Raw genomic sequence first — 12752 nt, 5'->3', positions numbered from 1 at the left:
TGCATTTGAACTTCAAAGTTTGGTGACTTCCAAAGTGTATCGACTTGTATGCACAATGAAGTGGACAAGTACTGGTCTGCAATAGGTATTTTCACCTTGTCACTGTTGACACTTGGGGCTGGGTAATTCTCTGTGTTGGGTGCTGTTCTGTGCATTGCAGGTGTTTAGCAGCCAAACGTCAGAAATTGCAAACATCCCCAGGGGCAAAGTCATCTCTGTTTGGGAACCATTGGCCCAGAATCTCCAAACTGGAAGTGACCTGACTGGTTGCAATAAAAACTCCATCCCTTCCTTGGTTTGTACCTTTGAGCACAACAATAAATCCTTCTGTATCCCTTTTTTGCATCAGAGAATGTAGTTCCTCAATGCACTTCCTCATAAAATGCATTTCTGTGAAACATACATTTGACAATTGTTACAAAGTGCTAAGCTGGGCTATTGTGCCTGAACTCTAAATGTATCTCTTATATTTAATAGACATTTTACAATGAGGGACCAAGTGGCAGCTCTTAACTTGTGTAATCACTACAAAACTCCTAATTGTTTTGGCTGAACAATCATAAAGCCTACAAATATAGTGCCCAAGGTTTTATAGCAAAGTAACAATATCTCCCCTTTCCTAAAGAGGAAAATAATAATTTTCTAGGGTTAACAGGGCTGCACCCCACTGTAAATCAATGCTTTGAAGACCCAAAGACCGGTCAGAGAAGTTTCTCAGAATAAGCCTTTTTGTTTTCAATTACAGTTTACTTTTAATATCTTTCTGCATTGGTTACAGGTATTCAGCACAGTGGTCAGACAATCATAAACTTTACCTAGTGTTCTGTCCCCCACCCTCACCATGTCCTGCCTGGTATTTCCAGTACCCAACTGGCCTCACACATAGTTATTGCAATATTATGAACTATGTTTCTTATGCTCTGCTTTACATCCCTGAGACTATTCTCTGACTGCCAATTTGTACTTCTAACTCTCTTTACCTTTTTCTCCCAGTCCCTCAACCCACTTCCCCTCTGGCAAGCACAAGTCCTCTCTCTGTGTCTGTGAGACTGTGCCTATTTTGTTTGTTCATTTATTTTGTTCTTTAGATTCCACATATAAGTGAAATCACATGGTATTTGTCTTTTTCTGACTGGCTTATTTCACTGAGCACAATACCCTTCAGATCCATCCATTCAGAAACTTTAACACAGAGTTGGGATGAGGGGCAGGGAGGTGTAGACAGATGTCAGGAAGCAGAGCAGTTAATGGAGAAGGACTCATCAAAACTGTACTCAGATGGGTTATTACATAGTCTCCTAGGGACAGAGGATCAGCAGAAAAACTCTCCATTCTGTCCAGACCAGTGTCCCCAAGGGGAATTCTGTGCTTAGAGGTTAGAGTGTTGAGAAGGAAATGTGCCTAATGAGCAGACCTGGAGAGCTGTAAGTAGCCCCTGTATTGCAGCATCTCAGCATGTGCAACCTTTGGATGGAGAAATGTGGCTGTTGCTTTTGGAGTCCTGAATCTGGCAGGGAGACCAATGGTTGACCACTGCTTGGCTGGGACAGAGTTGGTCTTTATCACCAGCCTCCCAGGGAAGATTTTGGACTCCCACAGGGAAACCTTCTTGTCAGAGTTCCCATGCAGGTGAGTCTGAGACATGCAGACATGGCAGGAGACATGGCAGGAGAGGATCAGAGAGACTGGAAACCAACAGACATGGCAGGAGAGGATCAGAGAGACTGGAAACCAAGAACTTGTACCTGAAACCACCTGAGTACCATTTCAACATAGCCCAGATAGATACCAGTGATCACTGTTGTTGCTGGCTGGCTTTACTAATAAGTGAATGTTTATTCATGATGTGGAAAGGAAAGTGAACACTCTACTCAGAAATGAAGGTGTCATTGTTGACAACTAAGTGGTTTTAATTGAAGAAATATTAAGAGAGGGAATTGGAGGTATGGTCCTTCCAGTAGAAGTAGAACATAACTTCAATGAACAGGAATAGACAGATTGTTCGCTGTGGAGGAACACACAGTGTTATGTGAAGGCATTTAAAAATTTTATGATTGGGCCTATTAGACTATGTCTCCCTATGGATGAGAAAGACATTGGTTAAGAAAAGTATAAGGTTTCAAGTGTAGAATCCCATAATACATCATCTGTACATTGTATCGTGTGTTCACCATCCAGAGCCAAGTCTCCTTGCATTGCTAAACTCAATGAATTTATTTACATGAACAACTTTTATTCAGATATGTGGAAAGACAAAATTTTTTCTACCTCTAAGGTTTTTCTGGTTGGTGTAAAAATCAAATAGACATGGGACAGAGTAGGAAGAGAAAATAACATACATATTTAATACATACATATGTATGGGAACCTCATGAACATGGCAAAGTCAGAGATATCTCATGGAAGAGAGGTTCAGAGTTAAAAATAGGGGCTGAGGGCCCTGGCTGGTGTAGCTCAGTGGATTGAGCACAGGTCTGCGAACCAGATGATCGCAGTTCGATTCCCAGTCAGGGCACATGCCTGGGTTGCAGGCTGGTTCCCTGCAGGCCAACTCCCAGCAGGGGACGCACGAAAGGCAGCCATACATTGATGTTTCTCTCCCTCTCCTTCCCCTCTAAAGATAAATAAATAAATAAAATCTTAAAAAAAAGAAATAGGGGCTGAGGAATATAAGGCATTGTGAGCTAGGAATGAGGTACTGCACCTCGGGAGCTTTAAAGGGTCATTGAAGGAAAAGTTTGCCCCACCGTATAGGTGGTTCAAAAAGTTTATTGCTGGTAATCTCTTATGGGCAAGGGCTCTAATTTGAATTCTTTCAGGCAGTAAGTGTCAGGGGGCACAAGTTTCTCCTGAGCCTGTGGCTAATGCTGCCTTTAGCACAAAATAATTGACACACCATAGAGGCACCTCTTGGTGTGACTCGTTCTCTGCCCACAGATGTAACTGACATACTATGCATTTCAGTGAAGTGTACAATTCAATGTTTTCAGCCTGTTTGAATGCATGTGTAATCAACACCATAGTTGATTTTTGAACATTTTTGTCACTTAAAACAAACAAACCTTCTACCCTTTTGCTATACTCCCAAGAATATAGCAAACTTCCCATCTTCCTCTCCAATCCCCTGCCCTAGGCAACCCCAAATCTACATTCTGCCTCTACAGATTTCCATATTCGGGGCATCATAGGAAAGGAATTATATTACCTATAATCTTTTTAATAGAGTTTATTGACAGCACAATTTTTCCAAAGTCATCCATGTTGTAGCATGTACCAAGACTTCATTTATTTCTTATGGCCAAATAATATTCCACTGGATGGATGAAACAGACGTTATTTATCTGTTTACTATGAATGATGTTGCTATAAACATGTATGTTTTGTTTGAACATGTGTTTTTATCTTTCTTAGGCATCTACATGTGAAAGGAGTTGAGAAATCACATGGCAATTCTAAGTTTATTTACTTATTTGAGAGAGAGAGAGGAACATCGATTTGTTGTTCCACTTATTCATGCATTCATTGTTTGATTCTTGTCTGTGCCCTGACGGGGGATGGAACTGCAACCTTGGTGTTACAGGACGCTGGTTTAAGCAAATGAGCTACATTGCCCAGGCCAAGTTTAATTTTTGAGAAAGTTTTAGATGATTTTCCATAGTGGCTACCTCATGTTATATTGCACCACTCATGTGTGAGGGTTCAAATATCTCCATATGTCCTGACAACATATGTTATCATTTCACTTTTTAAAATACTTTATTTATTTTTAGACAGATGGGAAAAGAGGGAGAAAGAGAGGAAGAGAAACATCAATGTGTGGTTGCCTCTCACACACCCCTCACTGGGGACCTGGCCCGCAACCCAGGAATATGCCCTGACTGGGAATCTAACTGGCAACTGTCCTGTTCACAGGCCAGCATTCAGTCCGCTGAGCTACACCAGCCAGGGCTATCTCACTTTTTGATTCTAGCTGTCCTAGGTGTTGTGAAGTGATATCTTATTGGGGTTTTAATTGATGACTTCATTTCACTTTAGCATTTTATTGATGATTAATGATGTCCAGCCTTTTTTTCGTGTGCTTTTGACCATTTCTTTACTTTCCTTGGAAAAAGGTATTTAATCCTGTGTCATTTTAATTTTTTTAATAGATTTTATTTATTTATTTTTAGAGACAGGGGAAGGGAGGGAGACAGAGAGAGAGAGAAACATTGATGTGTGAGAGAAACATTGTTTAATTGCCTCTCAAATGCCTGCAACCCAGGCACGTGTCCTAACCTGGCATTGAACTAGTGAACTTTCAGTCTGTGGGATGATGCCCAATCCACTGAGCCACACCAGTCATGGCCTTTGTCATTGTAAAATTGAGTTATTTAACTTTCTATAATTAGGTTATAAGAAGTCTTTAGATATTTTTGATACAAGTTCCTTATTAGATATATTTGCAGATTGTTCCATTCTGTGGGTTGTGTTTTCACTCTCTTGCTTTAAAAATGCTTACTGTTGATTGTGGTACTCTATGTACAGCATAAAATTTACATTTTCAGCATTTTTAAGTGTGTTGTTCAGTAGGGAGAAGGACGCTGACATTGTAAAACCAATTTCCAGAACTACTTTCATCTTGCAAAAGTGACACTCTATTCCATTAGACACAATTGCTCATTCTCCTGTTCATCTCAGCTCCTGGCAACAGACATTCTATTTTTGTAATACTACAGTGGAGTATTGGCTTTTTTTGGTAGGCTGATTCCTTACATGATGCCCTTAAAGTTCTTCTAGTTTTTAGCTTGTGTCAGGATTAGCTTTCTTTTTAAAGCTGAAGGTAATTTGTTGGATATACTAATTTTTGGATATATTTGTATGTTGATGAACCCCTGGGTTTTGGCTACTGCGTGCACATAATGCTAGTATGAGCAGGGGTAGACATATATCTGTTTGAGTCCTGGTTTTCAATTCCTTTGGGTTTTTACCCAGAAATAAAGCTGCTAGATCAGATGGTAACTCAGTTTTTAAGTTTTCAGTGAACTATTGTTTTCATATTTTTTTTTCCTGGCACATGATTGTTATATTTCCACAATAGTACACACAAGTTTCAATTTCTGAATTGAAATTCAGAAATTCATGTGTTTTCACTTTCTGAATGTTCTCCTTTGAAGCACAAAAGACACTAATTTTTTGAAGTCTAAATTAACAGTTTATTTTTCTTATTGATCATTGTGTCATATTTAACAATAGTTTGCCAAATTCAAGGTCAGGATTTTTTTTGCTGTTTTATGCAAGTTTGCTGCAGTTTTGTGTGATGTTTTAGGTCTTTGATCCTTTTGAGTAACTTGTAGTATGTGGTGTGAATTACACAGCACAACCTTTTCTTCTTTTCTTTTGCATGTGGTTGTTTTGTTGGCCCAGCACCAATTTATGAAAAAAATTTATGAAAAAATTTTCTTTCTCCATTCTTGGTAACTTTTTCAAATGTGAAATATGGTTGACCGTAGATGAAGGGTTTATTTCTCAAATATCCATCTATTCTACAGATCTGTATGATCATCCTTGTTTCAGTACCACACTGTCTTGATTCCCTTTGGTTTGTACAAAGTTTTTTTTTTTTTTTGGTATAAAGTTTTGAGATCAAGAAATGTTAGGCTTACTACTTTGTATTTTTTTCAAGAATGGGTTGGTGGTTCTGGTTCATTTGCAATTCCACATAAATTTATGAAACAACCTGCCANTACAGATCTGTATGATCATCCTTGTTTCAGTACCACACTGTCTTGATTCCCTTTGGTTTGTACAAAGTTTTTTTTTTTTTTTTGGTATAAAGTTTTGAGATCAAGAAATGTTAGGCTTACTACTTTGTATTTTTTTCAAGAATGGGTTGGTGGTTCTGGTTCATTTGCAATTCCACATAAATTTATGAAACAACCTGCCAATTTCTATAAAGATTACAGCTGGGGCATTTCAACAGTGTTAAGTCTTCTGTTCCAAAAGATTGGATGCATTCCTATTTATTTATACATTCATTAATTTCTTTTAACTATATCTGATAGTTTTCAGAGTATGCATTTTATGGCTTTTTGGTTAGATTTATTTAAGTATTTTATTCATTTTGATTCTATTATAAATGCAATTTTCAATTGCATTTATCAATTTTCTCAATTTTATGATCATATTGTGCATTACAAGTATATAGAAATAGAATTCATTTTCATAAATATATTTTTCAAATTATTAGAGAAACTTTATTTAGAAAGCTAGAGGTAGTAAAAGTGAACTATAGAAGAAGTGGGCTAAGGAAACAAGTTATAGAAGCAAAAGAAGGGCCCTGGGAGCCAAGGAGAGAGAAAGGCAAAGGTGAGGTGCCTGGGGAAGAAGAGGAGGAAGGGAAAGGTGTGGGCATGCTGGCGGGGGGGAGAGTATGCCCGATTTTTGTATTTTTGTTTTAATGTCTACAATCTTGCCAAACTCAATTCTTAGCTCCAATAGTTTTTTTAGTGGATTCCTTAGAGATTTCTATATACAAGATATGTCAGCTAAAAGTAAAGTTAAATTTACATCTTCCTAACTAATCCCCACACATTTTGTTTCTTGTCTTGCCTAAGAGTTCTGGCTAAAATCTCCAGCAGACTGTTGAACAGAAGTGGCAAGGGTGACATCCTTGGTTCCTTATCTTGGGGGGCAGGGGAGAAAGCACTCAGTCTTTCACCATTAAATACAATGTTAGCTGTGGGTTTTCCACAGATCTGACAATGAAATTTGGAAATTTCCTTCTCTTCTGGGTATGCTGAGTGTTTTAATCAGGAAAGAATATTGGATTGTATCAATAATTTTTTCAGTCTATTGAGATAATCTTGCTGTTTTTTGCTTTTTTACTTTCCTGATCTCATTTATTATATTAATGTGTTTTGAAATGTTATCTAACCTTTCATCCCTGGAATAAATCCCACTCACTCATGTTATATAAATCTCTGAATACTTTACTGGTTCATGTTTACTAGTATTTCTTGAAGGTTTTTGCATCTATATTCAGCTGTGTTAGCTTTTTTTTTATGTGATAACTTGCTGGTTTTGGAATCAGAGCCATACTGGCCTCAGAAAATGGTGTGAAGAGTTGTCTCTATTCTGTTTTTTTTTTTTAATTAAAGATTTTATTTATTTATTTACCTTTAGAGGGGAAGGGAAGAGGGAGAGAAACGTCAGTGTATGGTTGCCTTTTGTGCATCCCCTGCTGGGAGTTGGCCTGCAGGGAACGGGCCTGCAACCCAGGCGTGTGCCCTGACTGGGAATCGAACCGCGATCTTCTGGTTCGCAGGCTTGTGCTCAATCTACTGAGCTACACCAGCCAGGGCTCTATTCTGTTTTTTTAACAGAGTTTGTGAAGACCTTTTACTAACCTTCTTTACAAGTTTTAGAGAATTCTGTGTTGAAGCCATCTGGGCCCAGGCTTCTTTGTGGGTGGTTTTTTGTTTACTAATTCAACCACTTCACTTGCTATAGTTTGGTTCAGTTTTTCCATTTATTCTTGAGCTACTACTTTGTTCCTTTCATCTTAGTTATCCAATTTTTGGCATATGATTAGTCATTGAATTCCTCTATAATCTTTCTAATTTCCATATTGCCAGTAGTAGTGTTCCTCTTTCTGCTTGATTCTTTGAATTTGAATCTTCCCCCTTTTTCTCTAGACCACTCTAGCTAAAGATTTGTCAATTCTATTTACTTTTCCCTAGAATCCAGTTTCAGTCTCATTGATTTTCTGTGTGTTTTTTCTATATCCTCTTTCATTTACTTTTGTACCAATTTTTCATTATTTACTGTCTTTTTTGTGGGGTTTGCTACCACATCTTTTCAAATCTGTTAAGTGAAAAGTTTAGGTTACTAATTTGGTATTTTCCTTTTTGTTAATATAACCAGAAATAACTATGGAGTTTTAAATGCTTTATTTTAGCTACAAACCATAAACCCTGACCCTTTTGGCATGACATAATGGCTGTCAATATATCTAGTAATATGTTATATAAACATATGTATTTTATATTCAAGGCTATTTTGCTGGATATTTGTAGTCTCCAAGCTGTCAGGTGCATGCTGTTTGCAGGTGTATTTTCCCTATGCTTTTGCTTTAGAGCAACTTACCTTTCTTGTGTGTAGCATATATTTAAATTATGGTGATTTTATTTTTTAAAATTTGGGGTGACAGTCTAATCCTCTCATTTGGAATACGTAATTCATTCACATTTAGTATTATTGACAGAGTTGTAAGTATAGCTGCCATTTTACTTTTATTTTGACAGTTCTCATGTTGTTTTTAGTTTCCCTATACCTCCTTTATAGCTTTCTTTTGCATTTAGTAAATATTTCCTAATGTAGTGTTTTAATTTTATTTTTTAAAGATTTTATTTATTTACTTTTTAGAGAGGGGAAGGGAAGGAGAAAGAGAGAGAAACATCAATGTGTGGTTGCTTCTTGAGTGTCTGCAACTGGGGACCTGGTCCGAACCCAGGCATATGTACTGACTGGGAATGGAACCAGTGACCCTTTGGTTCTCATGCCGGTGCTCAATCCACTGAGCCACACCAGCCAGGGCGTGTTGTAATTTTTAAGTGACTTCACTATATTTTTGAAAAAAAGTTTTAGGGGTTACTCAATTGTTTCACATGTACTTGTTAATTTACAAGAATGAGGCTCAGGTTTATACTAGGTTAATTCCAGTGCTACATGGCAACATTAGTCTTGTATAACTTTATTTTCCTTTTGCCACTTTTGTGGTATTATTGTTATGCACATTATATCTCTTAATCATACAAACCAATCATATATTTTACACGTATTTCTTTACCATTTGTAGTCATTTCCTCACCCCAATACAGCTTTGCTCATACCCATGTCCTTTGTATATTTAGTGGCAAACACATTACACATCTGGGTTTTAACCAAATGCAAAAAAGTTAATAAAAAATTAAAAACATCAGGCTATTTTATAAGATAATTGAGTAATTGAAATTTTAACACCAAAGTCTTAGTGATGCCTGTGTGTACAACCGCAGCATGGGAAAGCCCAGGAGCAGCAGTTCTGAACAAATGAGGTTGCTGGAACCTGTTACAATTTCCACATGGTCTCACCTGCTCTCACAGAAATCCTCGGATCAGTGAGGACGGGTAGACCTTGAGGCTGGTTTCAACACAGACTGGAGCTCCAGGGATGCTTGTTTTGTTTGGAGGGGAAAAAAAAGAGAAAGATTGTTTTTGAGGCCTTCAACAGGGAGTAATACAGTCATTGGATAGAAAGACCACCCACTGACCTGTGGAGAAAAAGGAGCCACACACTAAACCTTACAGGTGCAGGGGAGGCCAGTACGGTGGCCTTACAAATTAAGGGACTGAAAGTACCCAACTAGGATGGACTGAACATAAAAGTTCCTAACCAAGAGTGGGCCAGGCCTGTAGCCTCCTTGCCAAAGGGCAGTTTTTTACCCTAAGTAAGATCTGTCTTTTTGCATCAAAGATAAAGTATCTTTGAAATGTCAGGGCAATCTCTTCTCCCAGACCCCTCAAGGGCGCACCCACTGCACAAGAGCAGACCACAGAACCCCTCATTTTTATCTTTGTCCCCGAATAACATCTCACATGCTGTAAATGTTAATTAACAACTAGCATTTACTCACTAATGCAAAAGAAGTGTGTGTTTCTTTGTTTTGTCTTTTTGTCCAGTCCCTGAGGTTTTTCTGGTTTGCTTTCTCTTCCTCACGGCCACCCCCTCCCACCAATCTACCAGCAGTGTATTTCAGGTAACCCTTCTTATATCTCCTCCTTCGATTTTAAAGCAGGGGTCCCTAATCCCCAGGGTGGGGAATCGGTAAGGTCCAAGGCCTGTTAGGGACGGCTGCACAGCAGGAGGTGAGCGGCAGAGCAGCCAGGGAAGCCTCCCTGGTGTTACTGCCTGAGCTCTGCCTCCTGTCTTCCCCCCAGGAACTGGTCTCTGGAGCCAAAAGGTTGGGCTTCGCTGTTCTAAAGTATAAAAAAACCTGCGAAACTGCCATTCTCAGGCGCATTTTCTCAATCCATCGAGATTTTGCTTTTGGTCAATTGTCAGTCTGGCTCAAATAAACTCTTAAAAGACTTTTTCTCCTTCCTCTATACACCTTTTTGTTATGTTACAGAACAAAGGTGGGGGGCTATATTTGGCCCACCCAGGGATGCCAAAAACTGCTACAGAAAACAGGCCCCCCTCCCAGGATGGTATACTAATATCTACTGGGCTTGCTTGTTTGCCACCAGAGGAAAGACATCTCTCAATGCCAGAGATTTGTGAAAAGTGTTAGGGTGGGCGGGGATAGGACGAAGGTCAGTCTGGACTTTGCCAAGAGGGACATCCTCACAGTAACCTGAGTCCGAGGAAGAGACCAACAATGCTGTATTGCTGCTTTGTTCAGAGGGGACCAATCCCCAGCTCCCATGGGGAGCCAACAAAAATAAAACCCCACTACATTCCCTGCTTGGGTGTGACTTCCCCGGCCTCATTCTGCTGAGTGGGGAACTTCACCCGGGGTGCACAAACCCCAATAAAGCTCTTTATTGCCTACTTTATGGCTGATTGGTATTTCTCGGCGGAGCCTAAGAAAACCTCTCAAAAAGGAAGGAAAAGGTTTATTTAAAGCTATACAGACTTAAAGTAGTGACCCAATGTCCCCATTAAAATATCAAAGTCCTTTAGAATAACCACAGAAGCCCACAGCGCTTCCTTCTCCCCCTGCCCTAATTCAGGGTACCGTATCTCAGGAAAAGCAGCACATGTCTGTGTTTCAGGCTGCTGGCACCGTCAGCTGTGTCGCTGTCTAGGCAGGATCTCTAATTACTTTAAAGGCATGTGGCACCTTCCACTGGCAAGAGTTCTTTGTACCCATTTTCCAGGCAAAGTCTCTCCTGCTTCCTAGGCCACACTGCAAAAGGGAGCACCCCAAAGCTGCATGGGCCTCTTCCACCAAAGCTGCAGGAGTCTGTACTCCACCAAAAGCACGTGTCTTTCTTCTTCACCTGGCTGCAGGGACCTCCATTCTGGCAAAGCTGCGTGGCTTTCTCTTTCACCTTGCCAAGAGAGGGTCCTCACTCTGCCCAAAACCGCATGGCTCTCTCACCTGGCTGCACTGTTCCAAAACTGCGTGGCTCTCCCATCAACGGCTGCCGTGTCTGGGTTTAAATCCCCATGCCAGTCTTCCTCTGTAACCCTATTTCTGACTTCTCCCACAATCAGTTACACCTGCCAGTATTTCTGTATTTATTACAAGTTTACTAGGCTGTCATCATTAGTCTGGGCAGGTATGCCCCATGGCTTGCAACCAATCAACTCCAAGCTCTCACACAGGTGCAGGTGCTGTAACTCGGGGAACCAGTCCCCACTTACATCCTGGGTAGAAGACACTCCCATCTCCCTGGCTCAAAACTTGGCCACAGCTATTCAACATATCTATAAAACCAGTTAAAGACTATAGATATGTTAAATGCCCATTCCAGAGGTTCCCTGCAAAACTGTTGCTATGCAAAACAACTCTCAATGGCCCTGCTCCACTTGTCCCTTTGCCCAACTGACACTTGGGGGTGGGGTGAGGACATCTTAATATTTCCTGGAAACCTTGAGTTCTGGACCCAATTCCAAATCTGTTTTTAGGCCCCCCCTCCTTACTGCACCCTGTTATATTTACTGATTTAAGATGTAATAAGGGCCCAGCCTGTTGGCTGTGGCTGGGTTTCCCTGATTCCAATGCAGCCATTTCCTCCCCAAGCTGGAGAAAACACAGTTTACAGCTGTGTGCATGTGACTTGCTGAACTCACTTGGCTGGATAGAGATTTTATGGTGATTCCAGACGCTTTAAATGCGGTTGTCACTTAGGAGTCCATAAGTGACTCAGCTGAATTGTAAACAACTTCCCCAGTTAATTTAGGGCTTCAGAGATTTTAAGGCCCGAGAGCAGGGTTTCCTAAGCTTAACACTACTGATACTCAGGCCGCGGGGTAAGTCTTTGTAGTGGGGGTCCTGCCCATTGCAGACCCATAGCAGCACTTCTGGCCACGGTGCTCTAGACGCCAGGAGATCTCCTGTGACCTCCCCATCTGTGAGAACTAAAAGTGTCTCCAGACCTGGACGGAAGTGGGGAGGGGTGGTGAGGGAAGCAGAATGCTCCTGAAGTAGGGTAACTGGAGGAGACTGTCTGAGAAAGGGTACTGTTGTCTGACCTGGGAGGGCATAGCAGCTTCAGGCTGACCTGAGGGAATAGCTGAGACCCCAGGGACACTGGGCAGTGACTGCCCCTCCGTGGATTCTGACGAGTACCGTACCTGAGGAGGCTTTGGTCCAAACATGCTGAGAAGACAGAACTCATTGCCCTGGGGTCCGTTCCCCACTCGTCCCCTCCCACACTTCTGCTTCCCGTCTCAGGCTTGCTGGTGCTGAGAGCTGGACTTGGAGGGTCTTGGCTGAAGCGGGGGGCGGTGCACTGGCCGGGCATCTCCACCTCACGCTGAGGTGTTTTAGTTTGTTAAGTTTGTACAAAGTTGGGCCCTGCACAGGGTTACTTAGTGGGACTGGAACCAGACTGATAGGAAAGCTGTGGGCGGGCCCAGGCTGTGGGCGGGCCCAGGCTGTGGGCGGGCCCAGGCTGTGGGCGGGCCCAGGTTGTGGGCGGGGCTTTGGGACGCCCCAATGCTGGAGGAGTTAGCTACAGCTACTGCAGGGTAAGGATGGGGTTATTGTCTTTTCCTACTTTGC

This window comes from Sturnira hondurensis, unplaced genomic scaffold (genome assembly GCF_014824575.4).
Source record: "Sturnira hondurensis isolate 20B ecotype Veracruz unplaced genomic scaffold, ASM1482457v3 Scaffold0003822, whole genome shotgun sequence".
Taxonomy (NCBI): domain Eukaryota; kingdom Metazoa; phylum Chordata; class Mammalia; order Chiroptera; family Phyllostomidae; genus Sturnira; species Sturnira hondurensis.
Note: the sequence above shows the minus strand (reverse complement) of the source record.